This window comes from Moschus berezovskii, chromosome 17 (genome assembly GCF_049115385.1).
Source record: "Moschus berezovskii isolate FMDL1 chromosome 17, NW_MosBer_1.0, whole genome shotgun sequence".
Lineage (NCBI taxonomy): Eukaryota > Metazoa > Chordata > Mammalia > Artiodactyla > Moschidae > Moschus > Moschus berezovskii.
Window position 1 is genome coordinate 73,668,284 of NC_142476.1, and position 21,404 is coordinate 73,689,687.

At 40.6% G+C, this 21,404-nt stretch overlaps 1 protein-coding gene and 1 pseudogene across 1 annotated transcript in view; both read left to right on the forward strand.

Annotated features, from left to right (window-relative positions):
- The window catches only part of USH2A (usherin), a 969,245-nt gene that overhangs the window by 843,193 nt on the left and 104,648 nt on the right, over positions 1 to 21,404 (forward strand). The gene's annotated exons all lie outside the window — the stretch shown is intronic.
- Positions 20,513 to 21,188, forward strand: LOC148775193 (sorting nexin-24 pseudogene; annotated as a pseudogene).

Here is a 21,404-nt window from a genome sequence, read left to right on the forward strand (position 1 = left end):
AGTTTAACCATGCCTCTGATGATGTCCTTCTGCCGCGCTTAACTACTGTTACATGAAGGACATTGTTTTAAAAATATAAAAAACAAGTAAATGCCAGCAGCGTGTTTTACAATCTGTTAGTGTGTCATTAAGAGCACTGTCAGAATTACATAAACATAATGGCAGGCAACCCAGCATACAAAAGAACTCGGATGGAAATAGAAAGAGTCTTGAAAACTCTTCTTTAGCTCTGTAATGTCAAGAGCATGGTCCCCTCTGGAAATTTTCCAGAGAGAAAAGCCCTGTCTGGGGATTTACCCTAATTCTCTCCTGTGCCCCGACAGGAGTGTTTTTCCAAACAAGACTCGCGAGACCTTGTGGGCCTCGTTATATATCCTGCCCCAAGTGAGGGGAGAGCTAATGAATGCTAAATGGAATGATGAAAGTTGACCTTTTTAAGTATTTCTCTTGGTGGGGAGAAGCATCAAAACCCCATCCTCTTCCTAAATGGTGACAAGTAGCATTGAAATTACAAATTCTGCTCTGTTTCCAAAGAAATAGATCCTGTTCTTTGAGTCACAGAATTAAGAGGATGCTTAATCAATCAATGGTACAGTAAACACCATTCATATTTGAGGAAGACTTGACCCCCTCAATTTTTTTTTTGCCATTTATACCAAAGTGCCTGGCCTACCTCGCTATCATTTCACTCCCCTTCCTCCACCACACATACACTTTCTATCCCTTTCCCCTGCTTCATCTTTCTTCTTAATATTTAATATTATGTAGCAGTGTATATTTTCACTTATTTATCTCATTTACTGTCTGCCTCTCCAACCAGAATATAAGCTCCATGAAAGCAGGGATTTTTTCATTTACTTAGTTCCCTTATTCTCATAACCTAGAACAATGTCACTTTTAGACAGACATTTGTGTCTAATTTTCTCATAAATGGATTGATGAATTGATAGACTCTGTAATATGCATGAGGAAGCTTACATTTTGTCTCTTGTTTCTATTCAGACTATAATTATACTCTAGAATTTCTTTTAATTGCTTGGTAATGCCACCTCATGCGAAGAGCTGACTCACTGGAAAAGACTCTGATGCTGGGAGGGATTGGGGGGCGGGAGGAGAAGGGGACGACAGAGAATGAGATGGCTGGATGGCATCACCGACTCGATGGACATGAGTTTGAGTGAACTCCGGGAGTTGGTGATGGACAGGGAGGCCTGGCGTGCTGTGGTTCATGGGGTCTCAAAGAGTCGGACATGACTGAGTGACTGAACTGAACTGAATGCTATGTATTTAGCTTAAGAGGAAATTTATATGTTTACAGATAAATCCAGTTGAGGTAGAATCATTTAAATCCTTCCTTTTTTATTGTATTTATTTATTTTTGGCCGTGCTGGGTCTTCATTGCTGTATGTAGGCTTTCTCTGGTTGTGGCAGGCAGGGGCTACTCTTCATTGTGGTTTGCAGGCTTCTCATTGTGGTGGCTTCTCTTGTTGCAAAGAAGGGCTCTAGGGCACATGGGCTTCAGTAGTTGCAGCACGTGGGCTCGGTAGTTGTGGCTCATGGGCTTAGTTGCCCCGCAACATGTGGGATCTTCCCATAACTGGGATAGAACCCATGTCTTCTGCACTGGCAGATGGATTCTTAACCACTGCACCACCAGCGAAGTCTAGTATCTTCCAGTTTTAATCAATAAGCAGTTATTGGCTGATACTTTCTACATAAAACATATTGTGGACACTTTACACATGCTATCTCATTTCATCTTAATATCTACTTTGTGGAGTGAGCATTTTTATCTGCAGTTTATTAGTGAAGAAACAGAAGCTCAAAGACACATGCCCCTGGTCACACGGTTCAGTTTCAGGTCTCACTGATTCTGAAGTCTGTTCTTTCTACTAACAGTGCTGCCTCTTGAGTTATCAGCCTGTAGGATATAAGATGTTATTTAGAAACAGCTAAATATTGGGTTGGCCAAAAGGTCTACTTGGGTTTTTCCATAACATGTTACAGAAAATCTGAACAAACCTTTGGCCAACCCAGTGAATGAAAGCCACAAACCATAACTCCATACAAGTAAGAGATGCCACATAGCTTGATATGATTGTCTAATAGAAATATAGAAAACCATTTATAATAGATTCAAGGAGTTAAAGGATCACTTGGTCTGAAAAGTTCAAAGAAGACTTTGGGGAGAGGTCTGTGCCTTAAACAATGAGTAAGATTCAGAGAGAGGAGAAACTGACATTTCCTTACTCAGGCAAAGAAACAGAAGTCTAATTTTTATAATAAGCATCTGAAGGCATATCTCTGGTTCAGGAGGCAGAGAGGGGGAAATTTCTTTAATCTCTCCCCATTTATTGGGCTGATATTAAGACAGCTTTATTTAAAATATTCCCAACAGATGCCTAGCAAAGCTGTCAAGTGAGGTGGTCAATGACTTGGGTCCTGGGGGTCCAGGCAAGAATGAGCTAGAGACCGTCTCAGCGTCTTCCTTGGTGTGCCTTGGGGAGGTTAGGTCTAGGAGCAGAGTCCCATAGAGTAGACGAAACAGAATAAATAACTCAGTGGATGTTAGTTATTATGATCTGAAATAGATTGACAGTAAAATCAGTACGTGACAGTGTCATTGTACTTGTGTATTAAGAGGGTTCTTTCTGGAGAGGCTCATTCAGAACTTTTTAAAAGAAAAAGAAAAAGTTTTCTTTCTTTTTTCTTGTTCCCCCTTCCTTCCCTAACAACTCTTTCCCAGAAGCATGTGTCACTTAACAAGTCACATTAATAGAAGAATGGTCTCGTGGCAACTCTTGACCCAAGAGTCCAGGTGACAGTACTGAGAAAGGAAAGGGCAGGCTACTGAGTCTTCTTCTCCAAAGCTGACCTGAGATACTAAACTCATTTAAAATTTTACCTATGGGACTTCCCTGGTGGTGCAGTGTTAAGACTCTGCACTGCCAATGAGAGGGGTACGGGTTCAATCGCTGGTCAGGGAAATAATAGCCTGCATGCTGCATGGCATGGCCAGAAGAAGACAAAGAAGAAAAGAATATCCCAGAGAATCTGGGAATTCTAATTATAAAGTGAAATAATACCTAAAGTTCACAATGTTCAGGTGATGCTTCACTTAGCTGAGGGCAGTGCTCAATCCCACTCCAAACCTTATCAGATAAGACTGTGAGATCTTCACTGGTTTGGGGGCAATGGCCTGGGGCCACCGCACCAGCCTTCAAAACTGAAGCACTGACCACAGCCAAAGGGGTGAGGATATAGCCCCAGGTACTACCCTTGAGATGCCATAGAGCCTCATACAGAAGGAGGGTAAGGAATTGCCAGTCACTCTTCTGAGGTCATGTTCTAGGTTTTCTCTGTGCAGGACCTGTGTCACCATCTTTTCCTACCTTACCCAGCGTCATTCCTGATTTACCAAAAAACTTAAAATTAGCTTCCTGAGTATTGCTGTGTACATTAAACTGTGACTAATGCTCTTCTTTTTTGACCGATCACATTCTAGAAATACAATAATGAGCACATTTAGGTTAAGGATGGTAACAGCCTCAAGGGAGTGCACCAATGTGTCCTTTCTGCCCAGAAGTACCTGGTCATGATACCTCACACCTTGGCATCCTTTCCTTAACAGAGTGATAATTATTTACTAGTGGAATATATGCTTATCACATCCAGAAATTAAAGTTGTGAGGGGCATTGTGCATCCCGGTCCCTGTGGCTGGATGGCCCCATCTGTTAGAGATAAATCACTTAAAAAAATTATATTAGCCTCACAGACAGTCAAGAAATGGAGCGGGGGAGGGGTGACAAGGAGGCCTAGTTTTCAGTCCTGTGAAATAGAGTGTGGTCAGTCCACTGTCAGCACATTGCAGCCTTCAGACACCAACTCCACATTTCCACGCTCTGAACCCCAGGTGGCCAATTAACAGTATGTGCTATTTATTCATTACAAAATAGGCAGGAGAAATGGAATGGTTACACTGACTGATAATTCTTAGCAAGGAGTAGGTAAAAGATTATAGATGAAGAGACACCTCCTCTACCTTCCCCACCACCACCCAAAACACTGTGGGAAAGTCCAGAAGAAATCTGGAGGAATCCTCTTAAGTGTATCTGGAGTTTCAACTGGAAGCAAGGAATTTAAATGGAAAGATTCTCTTTGTAAATTTTCTTCCTAAATGTATATTACTCTTTAATTCTCTCATTTCCTTAGAATGTCTTTCCTTCCTAAGGCAAAAAAAAAAAGCACTCATAAATTCTTCCCATCAGTTATCATTAGGATGCTTTTGTGCTTTTTTTTCTTTTTTTTTTTTACAATAAGCATTGCCATCCTTCAGCCTCTCTGTTCTTGAAGCCACAAGTCTATAAATGAGGGGCCTGTGAGTTTACTTGCTATTGTGAATATTCATTTTTACTACAAATGTGAGTGAACTTAAGCAGGGATTATAACACAATCTATCTATATAATTTAAATTCATTTAAATATATGTGTTAAGCATATTAATGTATGCATTTTCATTGGGTGGCCAAATAACATATGGTTCCATAATAGCTGGCATGTATTCCTATAAATGATGCTCTCTTTCTTATTGGAAAACATATATCGGAAGAATAAACTGGAAGAGAATGAAGGTTTGAGGATTTTCTTTTCACTGATGTGGTAGTGATGCACCATGCAATGTTACTGGATTGCATGCTTTGGGAATCTATAGAATCTTATATAGGTTTCCAAAACAAGAAATCTTAACGTTACGTTCAAAATTCTGAAAAGATATGTTAATGCACTTTGTTTATTAACTTTTAAATAACTTAGTAATTCTAGTTCAGAAAGATAAATGTTTCCATCTGACAGAATCTAAAAGAAACGATTCAGTTGGGTACACCTTTGAATGCCAAATATATCACTTTAAAAGTCAGTATTTGTTTCAGCAATAACTGTTTCTGACTGTGTTAGCATACTGAGTGTTTTCAGGTTTGAGCCCTCCAACTAAGCATCCATCGAAAATGGTCTGTCCCCTTTCTTTCCACGAGGAGGATGCCCTTTGCTGGATATGTATGCAGGCCATGTACCACTGTGCATCAACGTATAAGCAGTTAACACGCACCTGAGCATCTCAGGGAAGTTTTTGGAAAATCCTTGCCTCTTCTTGTACCAGAACGATTGCAAGTGTGAAAGTGGCCATAGTTCACTGTAGTTTTCTTTTTACTGCTGTATTATTGCACCCTGTTGGGGGATACATCTGAACATTTCGTGTGTCCTACTTTTAAAATGCCCAGATGGTGACTACGTGCTCTGGTTTGAATTGGGCAGGCCTCATCGTTCATGCTCCGTAGTCTGCCTAGTTATCAGAGAGACACGAAACAAGGAAAATTCTTCCATTTTTCAGCTCCTCTTCATCTGTTTTGAGTCACCCCCAGTGAATGATGTACTTGCACAATTGTTAAGATGACAGTCACCATGATAACTGAACATCGCTTCCCTGGGCTGGGTAGTGCCCTGTGTACCCGGAGATCTCTGCTCCCCTCCCAGCATTTTGCAGTGTAACTGATTACTTGCCATCTTGTAAGTAACACGGGAGTGAGAGACAGTGTAAATATTTTATACCTTGCTGAAACCACTTATATTTGCATTGGTCTTCTTCACACTAGACTTTAAGCTTAACAGAGAATTTAAATCAAATCATTCAACCTAAGAAATAGTCAAAAGAACTAATGAAATAAATGTAACAGTGTAACTGGTTAAAATAGCCCAAGAGCATAATAGAGGTTTCAGATGATTTTGTGACATGTACCTTTTATAGGACTTTTGTCTCCGACTATATTCTTCAAAGTGCCATCAGGGCAATGACCGTCAGTATCGTTTTTATCAATAACAGTCAGCACTTCCCACTGGGAAATTAGTCAAGAGGATGAGATTTTTTTTTACAAAATCATCTTTAAGCATTTATCTTCCAAAAGGTATTACAAAACTGTCCATTATAAGGCAGGAACTTAAATGAGTTACTTGTTCTTTTAGAAATTTATTCATAATAAGCTGGTGATCAGATTCCATTTTATTTAGAGAAGAAAATGATTTTGTTTTGTTTTCTTAGTACAACTTTTCTGAGACAGAATGTTAATATAGTCCAGTTGTTATCAAACCTTTTAAAATGTACACTCCTATAAATAATAATTTCTGTAGTATACATCCCCATTACATGTATATTTATTTATTTATAAATTATAAAATATGTGCATGAGTGCATGCCTAGTTGGTTCAGTCATATCTGACTTTTTGTGACCCTGTGGAATATACCACACCAGGCGTCTAGGTCCAGGGGATTATCCAGGCTAGTGAACAAATATTATTTATACTATGAAAGTAGTCATTTTAAAAGGAGTCTTTACTGTTGTTGTTTTGTTCATAAGTCATGTCCAACTCGTTGTGACTCCATGGACTGTATGTAACCTTCCAGGTTCCTCTGTTCATGGTATTTCCCAGGCAAGAATAAACGAGTGGATTGCCATTTACTTCTCCAGGAGATCGTCTCAGCCCAGGAATTGAAATTGCATCTCCTGCATTGCAGGTGGATTCTTTACCACTGAGCCAATAGAGAAGCCCTTTAAAAGGACTTGAGCTCAGTTCAATCACTTAGTCATGTCCAACTCTGCGATCCCATGGACTGCAGCATGCCGGGCTTCCCTGACCTTCACCAGCTTCTGGAGTTTGCTCAAACTCATGTCCATCAACTTGCTGATGCCATCCAACCATCTCATCCTCTGTCATCCCCTTCTCCTCCTACCTTCAATGTTTCCCAGCATCAGGGTCTTTTCCAATGAGTCATCTCTTCGCATCAGGTGACCAAAGTATTGATGTTTTGCTTCAGCATCAGTCCTTCCAATGAATATTCAGGACTGATTTCCTTTAGGATTGAATGGTTTGATCTTCTTGCAGTCCAAGGGACTCTCAAGAGTCTTCTCCAACACCACAGTTCAAAAGCATCAATTCTTTGGCATTCAGTTTTCTTTATAGTCCAACTCTCACATCCATACATGACTACTGGAAAAACTGTAGCTTTGGCTAAACAGACCTTTGTGGGCAAAGTAATGTCTCTGCTTTTTAATATGCTGTCTTGGTTGGTCACAGCTTTTCTTCCAAGGAGCAAGTGTCTTTTAATATTATGGCTGTGGTCACCATCTGCAGTGATTTTGGAGCCCAAAGAAATAGTCTGTCACTGTTTCCATTGTTTCCCCATCTATTTGCTATGAAGTGATGGGACCGGATGCCATGATCTTCATTTTTTGAATGTTGAGTTTTAAACCAACTTTTTTACTTTCCTTTTTCACTTTCGTCAAGATGCTCTTTGGTTCTTCTTCGCTTTCTGCCATAAGGTTGGTGTCATCTGTGCATCTGAGGTTATTGATATTTCTCTTGGCAATCTTGATTCCAGCTTGTTCTTCATCCAGCCCAGCATTTTGCATGATGTACTCTGGATATAAGTTAAATAAGCAGGGTGACAACATGCAGCCTTGATAATCCAGTTTGTTGTCCCATGTTCAGTTCTAACTGTTGCTCTTGACCTGCATACAGGTTTCTCAGGAGGCAGGTCAGGGGGTCTGATATTTCCATCTCTTGAAGAATTTTCCCCAGTTTGTTGTGATCCACACAGTCAAAGGCTTTGGCATAGTCAATAAAGCAAAACTAGATGTTTTTCTGGAATTCTCTTGCTTTTTTGATGATCCAACAGATGTAGGCAATTTGATTTCTGGTTACTCTGCCTTTTCTAAATCCATCTTGAACATCTGGAAGTTCATGGTTCATGTACTGTTGAAGCCTGGCTTGGAGAATTTTGAGCATTACTTTGCTAATATGCATGTGCTGCTGCTGCTAAGTCACTTCAGTCGTGTACGACTCTGTGTGACCACATAGATGGCAGCCCACCAAGCTCCGCCATCCCTGGGATTCTCTAGGCAAGAACACTGGAGTGGGTTGCCATGTGAGGTGAGTGCAATTGTGTGCTATTTTGAAATTCTTTGGCATTGCCTTTCTTTGGAATTGGAATGAAAACTGACCTTTTCCAGTCCTGTGGCCATTGCTGAATTTTCCACATTTGCTGGCATAATGAGTAGACATAGACAAAATCATCAGTAGAATATTTTCTTAATCAAGAGCTAATAGTATCATTAGTTAGTAAATCAAGAAAGCAATAGATTGGAAAAGTCTAGAGATCTCTTCAAGAAGATTAGAAATACCAAGGGAATTTTTCAAAAAAGTGTGAAAGTTGCTGTCACATCCGACTTTTTGTGACCCAATGGACTGTACAGTCCATGGAATTCTCCAAGCCAGATTACTGGAGTGGGTAGCCTTTCCCTTCTCCAGGGGATCATCTCAACCCAGGAATCAAACCCAGGTCTCCTTCATTGCAGGTGGATTCTTTAACTGTTGAGCCACAACAGAAGACCAAGAATATGGGAGTTGGTAGCCTATCCCTTCTCCAGCAGATCTTCCCAAACCAGGAATTGAACCAGGAATCAAACCAGAGTCTCCTGCCTTGCAGGTGGATTCTTTACCCACTGAGCTATCAAGGAAGCCCATTTCAAGGAAAGATAGCCACAATGAAGGACAGAAAGAGTTAGGCCCTAACAGAAGCAAAAGAGATTAAGAAAGGTGGTCAGAATACACAGAACTGTATAAAAAAGGTCTTAATGACCTGGATAGCCATGGTGGTGTGATCACTCACCTAGAGCCGGACATCCTGGAGTGTGAAGTCAAGTGTGCCTTTAGGAAGCATCACTATGAACAAAGCTAGTGGAGGTGATGGAATTCCAGTTGAGCTATTTCAAATCCTGAAAGATGATGCCTTGAAAGTGTTGCACTCATTATGCCAGCAAGTTTGAAAAACTCAGCAGTGGCCACAGGACTGGAAAAGGTCAATTTTCATTCTAATCCTAAAGAGGGGCAATGCCAAAGTATGTTCAAACTACTGCACAATTGTGCTCATTTTACATGCTAGCAAGGTAATGCTCAAAATCCTTCGAGCTAGGCTTCAACAGTAAGTGAAACAAGAATTTCCAGATGTACAAGCTGGATTTAGAAAAGGCAGAGGGACCAGAGATCAAATTGCCAACAGCCTCTGGATCATAGGAAAAGCAAGAGACTTCCAGAAAAAACATCTACTTCTGCTTCATTGACTATGCTAAAGCCTTTTGACTGTGTGGATCACAGCAAACTGGAAAATTCTAAAGAGATTGGAATACCAGACCACCTTACCTGTCTCCTGAGAAACTTGTATGCAGGTCAAGAAGTAATAATTAGAACCAGACATGAAGCAACAGACTGGTTCAAATTTGGGAGAAGAGTACATCAGGCTGTATATTGTCACCCTGCTTATTTAACTTAAATGCAGAATACTTTGCCCGAAATGCTGGCTGGATGATTCACAAGCTGGAATCAAGATTATTGGGAGAAGTATCAACAACTTCAGATATGCAAACAAACCCACCCTAATGGCAGAAAGTGAAGAGGAACTGAAGAGCCACTTGATGAGGGTGAAGGAGGAGAGTGAAAGAACCTACTTAAACATAAATATTCAAAAAAGTAAAATCATGGCATATGGCCCCCTTCAGTTCAGTTCAGTCACTCAGTTGTGTCCAACTCGTTGCGACCCCATGAATCACAGCATGCCAGGCTTCCCTGTCCATCACCAACTCCCAGAGTTTACCCAAACTCTTGTCCATCGAGTTGGTGATGCCATTAGCCATCCATCCTCTGTCGTCCCCTTCTCCTCCTGCCCCCAATCCCTCCCTGCATCAGACTCTTTTCCAGTGAGTCAACTCGTCACATGAGGTGGCCAAAGTATTGGAGTTTCAGCTTCAGCATCAGTCCTTCCAATGAACACCCAGGACTGATCTCCTTTAGAATGGACTGGTTGTATCTCCTTGCAGTCCAAGGGACTCTCAAGAGTCTTCTCCAACACCACAGTTCAAAAGCATCAATTCTTTGGTGCTCAACTTTCTTCCCAGTCCAACTCTCACATCCATACATGACCACTGGAAAAACCATAGCCTTGACTAGACGGAACTTTGTTGGCAAAGTAATGTCTTTGCTTTTTAATATGCTATCTGGGTTGGTCATAACTTTCTTTCCAAGGAGTAAGCGGCCCCCTTACCTCATGGCAAATAGAAGGTGGAATAATGGAAACGGGGACAGGCTTTTATTTTCTTGGACTCCAAAATCAATGTGGGTGGTGACTGCATCCATGAAATTAAAAGATGCTTGCTCCTTTGAAGAAAAGCTATGAAAAACCTAGAACCTTATTAAAAAGCAGAGACATCAATTTGCCAACCAAGGTCCATATGGCTATGGTTTTTCCAGTAGTCATATACAGATGTGAGAGTTGGACCATAAGGAAGGCTGAGCACAGATGTATTGATGCTTTTGAACTGTGGTGGTGGAAAAGACTCTTGAGAGTCCTTTGGACAGTGAGGATATCAAACCAGTCAATCCTAAAGGAAATCATCCCTGAATATTCACTGATGGACTCATGCTGAAGCTGAAGCTCCAGTACTTTGGCCAACTGATGTGAAGAGCTGATTCCATTGAAAAGAAACTGATGGGATAGATTGAGGGCAGGGGATGACAGAAGATGAAATAGTTGAATGGCATCTTCAGTTTGATGGACATGAGTTTAAGCAAACTCTGGGAGATAGTTAAGGACAGGAAAGCCTGGTGTGCCGCCATTCATGGGTTGGAAAGAGTGAAACACAGCTAAGTGACTGAACGACAGCAACAAGACACGTTTTTAGATACTGGATATCAAAGCATTTTCCATGTGGTCTCCTTGACAATGTGAATTTGTTTTTTTTGTCAATTTCTGGTCAAAGATGCTTGGACTGCCAGTATTTATATCTTATACTATGGCTGGTGAAAAGCTTGTCTCATAAGTAAGAAATATCATACTGGCCTCTTTTCTGTTCTTTATTTAGTTATGAATTTAGATATTATATCTGAACCATGGTTTTCCATTTTTCAGGAAACTTGAAAGTCTCCCATGTTTCCAAAGTAGTATAATTAAAATATAAAAGATAATATAATTCATGAACCACTTAGCATGGAGTCATAAACTACACCATGATGTACTGAAAGCTAATAAATGAGGTAAATATTTCCAGCTCCTCCACACTGTAAAACTATTACTCTTCCCTTTTCAGCGACTAATCCAGGACTTCATTCATTCATTCACTTATCCAATTAGTATGCCACCAGGATATGCAGCAGTAAATACAACAGAAAGAATACAAAAATTCTTTCCTTTTTAGGCTTTTATTCTAGTGAGGAAAGATAGTAAACAGGACAAGTAAGCAAGTTAAAATATATGTGTATATTAATATATGTGTGAATGTATGTGTGTATATGATTGATAAGGGCAGTGGAGAAAATAGACCATAGATGAAGGATCAGCGATTCTGTGCTCGCCTTTCACGAGAGTATTATGTTGGCCAAGCATGGGACTAGGGAGAGTGTTGGCCTGGTGGGACAGGGAGGGTGAAACTTAATGTAAGGAGGCCAGGCAAAGCTTAAAGAAGGTGACAATGGAGCAGAGCTTTGAAGGTGAAAACCATGCAGTTAACTGGGAGAAAAATTTTAGTTCAGGAGGAGGGATATACAACCAGATTCTGGGCTTCAGGAGTCTGGGTTTGGCCCCTGCCTGTTTCTTTAATTCCCAGGACCCATTTGTATGTGCATTGACCTTCAGCCTAGGATTCTAGGTCAGGCTTAACCACTGACATCCCTGTGATGCCCCTTTGACAGGTAAATGCTTCACAGCTTGGGGACTTAAGGCTCAACCACCAGATGAGTTGTGTAATGTAGACATTTTCCCAGTTTACAGATCTGCTCTTTGGGTCTGTAACATTCACATACTGGTAACGAAGGCTACCTTGAATGCCAGTCCATCATCCGGGTGTCTAACTTCCTTCATTTCTTCTTATATCATCTTCCAAAATATCACCACATTCCAGGTAAGCCAGAATAAAATGCATTCATTGCAAAATAAAAGTCTCTTATTACTATATACAGCTTCAAGCCCAGGGACTCTTAACAATTTCCCAAATCTTTCTCCAGTTTTTTTTTCCTAATCCCATTTTTATAATCTATAGCCCCAAAATTAAATAGTAAGTGTAACCACCTAAAAACATCAGGTATACAATATTGGGTGAAAAGAAGAAAATGAATATTTATATACACAACACACAGTACATTCTATAGACTTTATTTCTATAATAAGTCATGAGGCCAGTTGTGGTATTTATGACTTCCCTTTCTTATCTCCCTAACAAATTGGGGTTATTTGGCTGACGAGCACAGCCAAACTCATTCCTGAATGATCTGAGTTCTTGGTGGTCTTGCCTCCATAAACTTGCAGTGATCTTACATTAGCCTGGCAGAAGGTAATCCAAGTAACAGGCAACAATTTTCTACCTTCAATTCAATGAAGCTGTTATAGAATCATCCTTCTTCTAAATTAGCAGATTGCAGAGTCTTGGTTATAGTAAATAAAGCTTTTACAAATTGATCTTTAGTCTCATTATGTTTGCAAGGAAGCCTCTCCTTGTACCTTTCTACCCCTAGTCTTCTGGGATTTCTGCATCAGATGTGATGGTCAAATAGCTAACTGTAAATGCTCTTCTGACTCTTAAGATTTTAGAAGTTTTAAATTTGTTTTAGTTTGCTGAAACCTTACATTGGATGATACAATGACTACTCTTCTATCACATATACCTAGTACATTTCCTGTCTGTTGCTATTTAAAGCTCTTTCCTTGCTGTGGAGTTTTTTCTCACTGCTTAATTTAGGCGCATAATAACTTCTTTAGTGCTAGCTTCCATGTGTTTTTACAGCACGTTCTTGAATGTGAGTTTTGCATTCCTAATGGGTTGCAGTACCTGAAATCTAAGATTTGAATACTTTCTACTTCTTTTCCACTCCCTTTAGTGCTTAGCGTCATGTTAGAAAAAGTAGATGTTCAATTGGTATTTGACTGTGGATTTGACTCTCAGGCCATAAACCTATCTCAATATTTTTCTTTGCTGAGAGCTTTAAACAAAGCATAAAATCAAATTTATAAATAAATCAAGTGTACTTCAATTATAAATAATAAACAGGTGCCCTCTGAAATCAAATCATTTCCTTAGCTGCTTCTGATAGCAAGGATCTGAGCACTTTTACTGAACCCCATGAACAGTATGAAAAAGCAGAAAGATATGACACTGAAAGATGAACCCCATCCAGGTCAGTAGGTGTCCAGTATACTACTGGGAAAGAGTGGAGGAATAGCTGCAAAAAGAATGAAGAGCTTGAGCCAAAGTGGAAACAACACCCAATTGTGGTTGTGTCCAGTGGTGAAAATAAAGCCTGATGCTATAAAAACAAAATTAGAAACCTGGAATGTTAGGTCCATGAATCAAGGTAAATTGGATGTGGTCAAACAGGAGATGGCAAGAGTGAACACTGACATTTTAGGAATCAGTGAACTAAAGTGGACTGGAATGGGTGAATTTAACTCAGATGACCGGTATATCTACTACTGTGGGCAAGAATCCCTTAGAAGAAATGGTGTAGCCCTCATAGTCAAAAAAAGAGTCCTAAATGCAGTATTTGGGTGCAATCACAAAAGTGACAGAATGTCCTCAGTTCATTTCTGAGGCAAACCATTCAACATCACAGTAATCCAAGTTTCTGACCAAACCACTAATGCCACAGAAGATGAAGAACGATTCTGTGAAGACCTACGAGAACTCCTAGTTCAGTTCAGTTCAGTTGCTCAGTCGTGTCCGACTCTTTGCAACCCCATGAATCACAGCACGCCAGGCTTCCCTGTCCATCACCAACTCCCGGAGTTCACTCAAACTCATGTCCATCAAGTCGATGATGCCATCCAGCCATCTCATCCTCTGTCGTCCCCTTCTCCTTCTGCCCCCAATCCCTCCCAGCATCAGACTCTTTTCCAGTGAGTCAACTCGTCGCATGAGGTGGCCAAAGTATTGGAGTTTCAGCTTTAACATCAATCCTTCCAATGAACACCCAGGATTGATCTCCTTTAGAATGGACTGGTTTGATCTCCTTGCAGTCCAAGGGACTCTCAAGAGTCTTCTCCAATACCACATTTCAAAAGCATTAATTCTTCGGCGATCAGCTTTCTTCACAGTCCAACTCTCATATCCATACATGACCACGGGAAAAACCATAGCCTTGACTAGACGGACTTTGTTGGCAAAGTAATGTCTCTGCTTTTTAATATGCTATCTAGTTTGGTCATAACTTTCCTTCCAAGGAGTAAGCATCTTTTAATTACATGGCTTCAATCAGCATTCACAGTGATTTTGTAACCCAAAAAAATAAAGTCTGACACTACATCATGAGGAATACTGAGCTGGCAGAAGCACAAGCTGGAATCAAGATTGCTGGGAGAAATATCAATAACCTTAGATATGCAGATGATACCACCCTTATGGCAGAAAGTGAAGAGGAACTTATAAGCCTCTTGATGAAAGTGAAAGAAGAGAGTGAAAAAGTTGGCTTGAAGCTCAACAAGAACTCCTAGAACTAGCACTAAATATATATATATATATATATATACACACTTTTTTTCATAGGGGACTGGAATGCAAAACTAGGAAGTCAAGAGATACCTGGCATAAAGGCAAGTTTGGCGTTGGAGTACAGAATGAAGCAGGGCAAAGGCTAACAGAGTCTTACCAAGAGAACGCAATGGTCATAGCAAACACCCTCTTCCAAAAACACAAGAGATGACTCTGCACATGGACATCGCCAGATGGTCAATACTGAAATCAGATTGATTATATTCTTTGTAGCCGAAGATGGAGAAGCTCTATACAGTCAGCAAAAACAAGACCTGGATCTGACTATGGCTCAGATCTTGAGCTCGTTATTGCAAAATTCAGGCTCACTCAAATCGAAGAATGTAGGGAAACCACTAGGCCGTTCAGGTATGACTTAAATCAGATCCCTTATGATTATAAAGTGGAGGTGATGAATAGATTCAACGATTGGATCTGGTAGACAGAGTTTCTGAAGAACTATGGACAAAATTTCCTAACATTGTACAGGAGGTGGTGACAAAAACTATCCTCAAGGAAAAAGAAATGCAGCAAGGCAAAATGGTTGTCTGAGTAGGACTTACTGAGGAAAAAAGAAAAGGTCAAGACAAAGAAGAAAGGGAAAGACATACCCAACTCAATGCAGAGTTCCAAAGAAAATAGCAAGGAGAGATAAGAAAGCCTTCTTAAGTGAACAATGCAAGAAATAGAGGAAAACAACAGAATGCAAAACACTAGGGTTCTCTTTAAGAAAACTGGAGATACCAAGGGAATGTTTCATACAAAGATGGGCACAATAAAGGACAGAAATGGCAAGGACCTAACAGAAGCAGAAGAGATTAAGTAGAAGTGGCAAGAATACACAGAAGAACTATACAAAAAAGGTCTCAATGACCCAGGTAACCATGATGGTGTGGTTACTCAACTAGAGCCCAACATCCTGGAATGTGCAGTCAAGTGGGCCTTAGGAAGCATCACTATGTACAAAGCTAGTGGAGGTGATGGATTTCCAGTTGAGCTATTTCAAATCCTAAAAATGATGCTGTGAAAGTACTGCACTCAATATACCAGCAAATTTGGAAAACTCAGCAGTGGCTACAAGACAGGAAAAGGTCAGTTTTCATTCCATTCCCCAAAAAAGGCAATGCCAAAAATGTTCAAATTACTGTACAATTACACTCATTTCACATGCTAGCAAGATAATACTCAAAATCCTTCAAGCTAGGCTTCAGCAGTACGTGAACCAAGAACTTCCAGATGTACCAGCTGGATTTAGAAAAGGCAGAGAAACCAGAGATCAAATTGCCAACACTGGTTGGATCATAGAAAAAGCAAGGGACTTAAAAAAAAAATCTACTTCTGCTTCATCACGCTAAAGCCTTTGGCTGTGTGGATCACAACAAACTGTGGAAAATTCTGCAAGAGATGGAAATACCAGACCACCTTACCTGCCTCCTGAGAAATCTGGATGTAGGACAAGAAGCAATAGTTAGAACTGGACATGGAAAAACACACTGGTTCAAAATTGGGAAAGGAATACATCAAGGCTGTATATTGTCACCCTGCTTATTTAACTTACATGCAGAGTACATCATGCGAAATGGTGGGCTGGATGACTCATAAACTGGAATCAAAACTGTTGGGAGAAATAAATATGAACAACCTCAGATATGCAGCTGATTCTACTTTAATGGCAGAAAGTGAAGAGGAACTAAAGAAACTTTTCACCTTAAAGGTGAAAGAAGAGAGTGAAAAAGCTGACTTAAAACTCAGCATTCAAAAAACAAAGATCATGGCAACCGGTCCCATCACTTCATGGAGAATAAATGGGGAAAAACTGGAAACAGTGTCAGATTTCATTTTCTTGACCTCCCAAATCACTCTGAATGGTAACTGCAGCCACAAAATTAAAAGATACTGTTCCTTAGAAGAAAAGATGTAACAAACCTAGGCAGTGTATTAAAAAACAGAATCATCACTTTGCTAAAAAAGGTCCATGTGGTCAAGGCTGTGATCTTTCCAGTAGTCATGTATGGATGTGTGAGCTGGACCATAAAGAAGGCTGAGCACCTAAAACAATGATGTTTTTGAACTGTGGTGCTGGATAAGACTCTTGAGAGTCCCTCAGACAGCAAGGAAATCAAGCCAGTCAATCCTAAAGGAAATCAACTATCAACCCTAAATATACATTGGAAGGACTGATGCTGAAGCTGAAGCTCCATTACTTTGGCCACCTAATTTCAAAGAGACAACTCACTGGAAAAGACCCTGATGCTGGGAAAGCTTGAGGGCAAAAGGAGACGGGAGTGACAGAGGATGAGATGGTTGGATGGCATCACTGACTCAGTGGACACTGAAGAAGTTCTGAGCAAGCTCCGGGAGATAGCGAAGGACAGGGAAGCCTCTTGCACTGTAATCCATGGGGTCAGGAAGAGTTGGACTTGACTTGGTGACTGAACAGCAATTATATACCAGGCTCTTTCAGAAGGTCATTCAGTTTAATCCTTACAAAAGTCCATGAGAGATATATTAACTGTTAGAAACCAAGGCTCATAAAAAGTAGGTAATTTGCCAAATGCCCCCTCTAGTATGAGTGACGGAGCTGTCTTCTAACTCTAAGTTAACTGCTTTTATTTTTATTAAAGGACCTTGGCTCTCAGAGCTTACCTCATTCCCCAGACATTAGTCACAGGGCTTCTCAGAGAATTTCCTCTTGCATTAAAGAGACCATTTTTGGTTTTTTTGCTAAACAGGGCAAGCAAAATAATAGATTGCAGAATAATTTTAATAATGCATTTAAGATGCCAAACTCATACCACACTGTCTATCCTCAGTGAGAAACGTTTTTTTTCTGTTTTGTCCAAGGGTCTAAAAACAATCTTTGACTTGCCTCAATGAAAATAAGAACCACAACTTCTAGCTCTCAGAACAAATATAAGTTGTTTTTATTTTAAATTAAGTATGCTTAGCTTAAGTACGTTTTCTCTTAAGGTGTAATGACTAAACCGTGATCATTTCTTTTTGTTTATTCATTTAAAGTGCAAATAAAAGCAGATAATCAATAGATCATAATCTAAAACTAGAGGATTTACAAGTTAATAAGCTTGAGTCAATAGATATTCCATAGTGAAGCCTTCAGTGCTGAACCTGACATAATTTGCTTTGCACTAAGCTGGTTGACTTAATGCTTTAATTTAATGCCAATATTAACTGAAAAATCCAAAGAAAAGGGGAAATTTTAAATCCTATTATACTAAATTGTTTTCAAAGCAACAACACAATCATGTCACAACTGCTTAAGTATGCCACCAGCATCTGTCTAAACTGCCTGCATGCTGCGTGTGTGCTAAGTAGCTTCAGTCGTGTCTGAATCTTTGCAATCCTATGGACCGCAGCCCACCAGACTTCTCTGTCCATGGGGTTCTCCAGGCAAGAATATTGGAGTGGGTTGCCGTGCCCTTCTCCAGGGCATCTTCCCGACCTTGGGATCAAACGCTCGTCGCTTATGTCTCCTGCATCAGCAGGCAGGTTCTTTACCAATAGTGCCACCTGGGAAGCCCAGACTGCCTGGGCTCTGGTGGTTGATAACAGTTAACCCCTTTGGAGCCTGGCACGTGTGAATTTTGGAAGATGACCTTGAACTCCGGGAGTTGGTGATAGACAGGGAGGCCTGGCGTGCTGTGATTCATGGGGTCGCAGAGTCGGACACGACTGAGCGACTGAACTGAACTGAACTGACCTACCTTTTCTGTATCTTTTCTTAGCCTCAAGTGTTATCACTGTTTAGTCTTTAACATCTGCTTTTCCTGACTTGCATGCAGACCATTGGAGTTGTTTATTTTGAAAGCTGTGTTACTTTGAATCTTTCTATTCCCCTTGATTCCTCTTGAGATTCCTCTGATTCCTCATAAAACAGAGCAGTAAACAGGTCAGAGAGCAGAAGAAGTCTTTCTGGGTCCCTGGAGGGAAGAAGTGAGACCCTCTCTTTATAGAGTAGTGTAGATTGGCTTCCACCCTCTGAAATCTGGTGGGACTAATGGGGGTATATTCAGGGTTATGAGCCTAGACTCTATAGTCAGAATGCCTCCCCTCAAATCCTGGTTCTGCCTCCTATAATTATATCAGTTCAGTTCAGTCACTCAGTCGTGTCCAACTCTTTGCAACCCCATGGACTGCAGCACATCAGGCTTCCCTGTCCATCACCAACTCCTGGAGCTTGCTTAAACTCATGTCCATTGAGTCAGTGATGCCATCCAACCATCTCATCCTCTGTTGTCCCCTTCTCCCGCCTTCAATCAGGGTCTTTTCAAATGAGTCAGTTCTTTGCATCAGGTGGCCAAAGTATTGGAGCTTCAACTTCAGCATCAGTCCTTCTAATGAATATTCAGGACTGATTTCCTTTAGGATGGACTGGTTGGATCTCCTTGCAGTCCAAGGGCCTCTCAAGAGTCTTCTCCAACATCACAATTCAAAAGCATCAATTCTTCAGCACTCAGCTTTCTTTATCGTCCAACTCTCACATCCATACATGACTACTGGAAAAACTATAGCTTTGACAAGATGAACCTTTGTTGGCAAAGTAATGTCTCTGCTTTTTAATATGCTGTCTAGTTTGGTCATAACTTTTCTTCCAAGGAGTAAACATCTTTTAATTTCATGGCTGCAGTCACCATCTGCAATGATTTTGGAGCCCTCCCCCCCAAAAAAAGTCTGCCAAGCCCCCCCAAAAATAGTCTGCCACTGTTTCCCCATCTATTTCCCATGAAGTGACAGGACCAGATGCCATGATCTTAGTTTTCTGAATGTTGAGCTTTAAGCCAACTTCTTCACTCTCCTCTTTTACTTTCATCAAGAGGCTCCTTAGTTCTTCTTCACTTTCTGCCATAGACAATCATAATTATATGACCATGGACTATTTGCTTCAACTTTACATCCATTTCCTTATCTGAAAATGAGGATAATAGCAGTGCTATCTCGTGAGATTGCTTTAAGGATTAAACAGTATAATATACATAAAGCGCTTGAAAAGTGCCAACCCTATAGCATGCACTCACTGTCTTCACCCTTTGAGAAACTATTTATGAAAAGGATGAAAAGTACATAGAACATATGCTACAAATAACTTTGAAAGCAGCGGCAGCAGCACTGAATGTAGTAGTCAGAGATGTCTTTCTGCACTGCTTTGTATGCACAACAAAAGTCCTAATGTATTCCATTTGTTACCACCCTCACAACCTCATTTGTGAGTTCTCAATCTGGTTTTCATTTCGTGCCATTGCTGGTTGCACTATAGCCAAAGTGGCAGTGTGTTTGGACTGCCCTTTAAGTAGGCCAGCTTTAGCTTTCTGGTCCTATCATTGTCACCAAAAACAAATCAGTTCACTTTTCTAAAATAAATGGACTATAAGTTATGCACTAGTTTTTACCATAGGGTGAAGGTGGAAGTTGCTCAGTCATGTCTGACTCTTTGAAAGCCCATGGACTGTACAGTCCATGGAATTCTCCAGGCCAGAATACTGGAGTGGGTAGCCTTTCCCTTCTCCAAGGGATCTTCCCAACCCAGGGACTGAACCCAGGTCTCCCACATTGCAGGCTGCACTCTTCTATTCAGGAAGGATACTCAGAAAACAGAGAATAGAAAGCTCATTGATTTTTATGATGAACGTTTTTTTCACATTTCTCCATCTCTCTCTGAAACCACATGCATCTAAGTCTTACCATCAATGTAAGTGGCAGTTATTACCTACGTGTCATTTCCTGGGTCTGGATGAACTTGATCAATGCCATTCACACTCTTGTCACTTCAGCTGAGTTACCTTCACTGCCAGTACTACACACGTAGAGTTTTACTGCCACTTAAAATGTCTTCAAAAAAATTATACTATGGGCCCTCCACTGGCCAGCTGGTGCGACCATGAAGGTCTACATCCCATCCTTTTGCTATGAGGAGAGTGACCTGGAGTGGGGATACACAGTGTTTAAGATAGAAGTGCTAATGAATGGAAGAAAACATTTTGTTGAAAAAAAGGTACAGTGAATTTCCTGCCCTGCACAAAAAGCTTAAGAAATGTATTAAAACTCCAGAAATTTCTAAACATGTTCAGAACTGGGTCCCAAATGTTGGAACAGCAATGACAAGGTCTGAAACCTATTTACAGGCTGTCATTCTGGAAAATGAAGAACTTCCCCAACTTTCTTGATTTCTTAAATGTTCAACATTTGCCCTCTCTACCAAAGACAGAGAGTTGTGGGTCTTTTGTGAGACAGAGTCTGAAGAGTAAAGCAAACTGTCCCACCATCCGGTGCTGCTGTTCCTCGGGGATCCATACGTCTTTTCTGCAGCCAGCGATTTTCCAAATGTGGTTACTGAAGGAGTTCTTCATGCGATATTTTACCCTCATCTACAGCCAGTTAGAAATCCTCCATGGCTAGAAGACGCTGAAGCAGGTTTTGAAGTCGTAGTCAAGGAAATTGATACCTACCAAATTAACCTAAACTCTATGACAAAATGGCTCGCTCTCACTGGTGGTAAAATTCACAGTCCCAGCTTAATTCAGAGCAGGGGCATTTCCATTGGAATGGTGCTTTAAAAATAGAAACCGAATCGGGGCGGTGCTGAGGTTAAGGTCAAATGTTTAAGAAGTGGAATATAGCTGCCAATTTAGAAACCCTGGAAAAGAAAACCAAAGAAGATCTTTGGGGCCTCCAAGTGTAGCAGAACAGTTACTCTCCACTTCAATCACACCATTTGCTAATTGAAAATTTTACCCTGAATCGTTGTGAGACTGATCAGCTTTAGTAGGTTT